Source organism: Montipora foliosa, chromosome 1 (assembly GCF_036669935.1).
Source record: "Montipora foliosa isolate CH-2021 chromosome 1, ASM3666993v2, whole genome shotgun sequence".
Lineage (NCBI taxonomy): Eukaryota > Metazoa > Cnidaria > Anthozoa > Scleractinia > Acroporidae > Montipora > Montipora foliosa.
The window spans coordinates 11,075,674-11,078,173 of NC_090869.1; the positions used below are offsets into that span (position 1 = coordinate 11,075,674).

The window sequence follows — 2,500 nt, forward strand, 5'->3', positions numbered from 1 at the left end:
GCTCGTTTCAGTGATTAGGTCTAAGCACTCTCCTAAAATTTTAGCTTTCATTTTGGTTTTAGGGTTAGGGTTAGGGTTAACTACACTTTTCAAGAAAACACTCCTTTACTGATTAAGCTAAGCGCTCGCTTCAGTGATTAGGCCTAAGCATTCTCGTAAAATTTAACTTTCATTTTGCGGTTCAGTTAACTACACTTTTCATAAGCGCGTGTGAAGAAGAAAGCACTCGTTTACTGATTAAGCCTAAGAGCTCGCTTCAGTGATTAGGCCTAAGCATTCTCGTAAAATTTAGCTTTCATTTTGCGGTTCAGTTAACTACACTTTTCATGAGATCATGTGAAGAAGAAAGCACTCGTTTAATGATTAAGCCTAAGCGCCCGTTTCAGTGATTAGGCCTAAGCACTCTCGCCAAATTTTAGCTTTCACGTTGCGGTTCGGTTAACTACACTTTTCATGAGATCGTATGAAGAAGAAAGCACTCGTTACTGATTAAGCCTAAGCGCGATCGTCTGAAGAAGAAAGCACTCCTTTACTGAAATTTTAAGCTTAAGCGCTCGCTTCAATGATTAGGCCTAAGCATTCTCGTAAAATTTTAGCGTTCATTTTGCGGTTCAGTTAACTGCACTTTTCATGAGATCGTGTGAAGAAGAAAGCACTCGTTTACTGATTAAGCCTAAGCGCTCGCTTCAGTGATTAGGCCTAAGCATTCTCGTAAAATTTTAGCTTTCATTTTGCAGTTCGGTTAACTACACTTTTCATGAGATCGTGTGAGAAAGCACTCGTTTACTGATTAAGCTTAATTGCTCGCTTCAGTGGTTAGGCCTAAGCATTCTCGTAAAATGTTGGCTTTCATTTTGCGGTGGCAGTGCGTTTTACTGGTTGCCCTTTAACAGTTAGGGTTAGGGTTAGGGTTTCATTCATCGACTTAACCTCGTCCCAGGGTCTCTCTTCTTCCCTTCCAAAGAAGGAAACAAGAGAGGTTGTCATCGACTACGGGACTGCGGACCGCGGTGGCAGTTCATTTTAGTGCTTTTCCTTTAACAGTTTTCATTCAACGACTACGGGACTGCGGACCGCGGTGGCAGTACACTTTAACATTTTGCATTTAACGACTACGGGACTGCGGACCGCGGTGGCAGTTCATTTTAGTGCTTGTCCTTTAACACTTTTCATTCAGCGACTACGGGACTGCGGACCGTGGTGGCAGTACACTTTAACATTTTGCATTTAACGACTACGGGACTGCGGACCGCGGTGGCAGTTCACTTTAACATTTTGCATTTAACGACTACGGGACTGCGGACCGCGATGGCAGTTCACTTTAACATTTTGCATTTAACGACTACGGGACTGCGGACCGCGGTGGCAGTTCATTTTAGTGCTTGTCCTTTAACACTTTTCATTCAGCGACTACGGGACTGCGGACCGCGGTGGCAGTACACTTAAACATTTTGCATTTAACGACTACGGGACTGCGGACCGCGGTGGCAGTTCATTTTAGTGCTTTTCCTTTAACAGTTTTCATTCAACGACTACGGGACTGCGGACCGCGGTGGCAGTACACTTAAACATTTTGCATTTAACGACTACGGGACTGCGGACCGCGGTGGCAGTTCACTTTAACATTTTGCATTTAACGACTACGGGACTGCGGACCGCGGTGGCAGTTCATTTTAGTGCTTTTCCTTTAACAGTTTTCATTCAACGACTACGGGACTGCGGACCGCGGTGGCAGTACACTTAAACATTTTGCATTTAACGACTACGGGACTGCGGACCGCGGTGGCAGTTCATTTTAGTGCTTATCCTTTAACACTTTTCATTCAGCGACTACGGGACTGCGGACCGCGGTGGCAGTACACTTTAACATTTTGCATCCTAAGTTGGTTTGAACATTTTTACTAAATGGTGAGTTGGATATTGCTTTAAAGGGGATATAGACTGATATAAATTTGAAAAAAGGTGGGCCGACGTTTTTCAAATTTGCCCAAATTCAATCCATTTCAATCCTCTCCAGTTTTGTCAATCCATGTCCCTTCTTGACTTCCCTGTGTTTAGTTAGAGTTCTTCTATAATTTGGTTCAACCCACCATTTAGTAAAAATGTTCAAACCAAAATAGGAAGAGAATTTCAACGAAACCCGGTTCACTTCGGGCTCTTTTCCCGCCTTTCAATACTACAGATGCAGCCGCCATTTTGATTTTTTATTATTTTTTTCCAGCCGTGAGAGACTCCGGCTTGGCCACAACGGGAAAATCCTGTACCAATACAAGAGCTCCATTCCAACCAGAAATTCTGTGCAAATTGTAAATGCCCCTGGTCTTGATTGTTTAAAAGATGGATCCACCAGATAAATCACTATCCAGCAGATAAACACTAGCAAAACCAATTGAGTTATCCAGTGGATAATAATTTATCCGTTGGATAAGTTGTTGTACAGTAGTTCTTGCGAATTGTGGATAATCCCGGTTTCTGGTTTCTGGTTTCCGAATTCTGGATT

The 2,500-nt window shown here is 43.1% G+C and overlaps 2 protein-coding genes across 2 annotated transcripts in view; one reads left to right on the top strand and one right to left on the bottom strand.

The window, feature by feature from the left end:
- Nucleotides 1-2,500, top strand: part of LOC137983679 (uncharacterized) — a 42,812-nt gene that overhangs the window by 40,290 nt on the left and 22 nt on the right. The window contains exon 5 of the transcript XR_011119012.1: nucleotides 2,222-2,500. This exon is cut by the window's right edge and continues 22 nt beyond it. The gene's annotated coding sequence lies outside the window, so the exon portion shown is untranslated. The remainder of the gene's footprint in view (nucleotides 1-2,221) is intronic.
- LOC137981585 (probable serine/threonine-protein kinase drkD) overlaps nucleotides 1-2,500 on the bottom strand; it is a 47,593-nt gene that overhangs the window by 36,149 nt on the left and 8,944 nt on the right. The gene's annotated exons all lie outside the window — the stretch shown is intronic.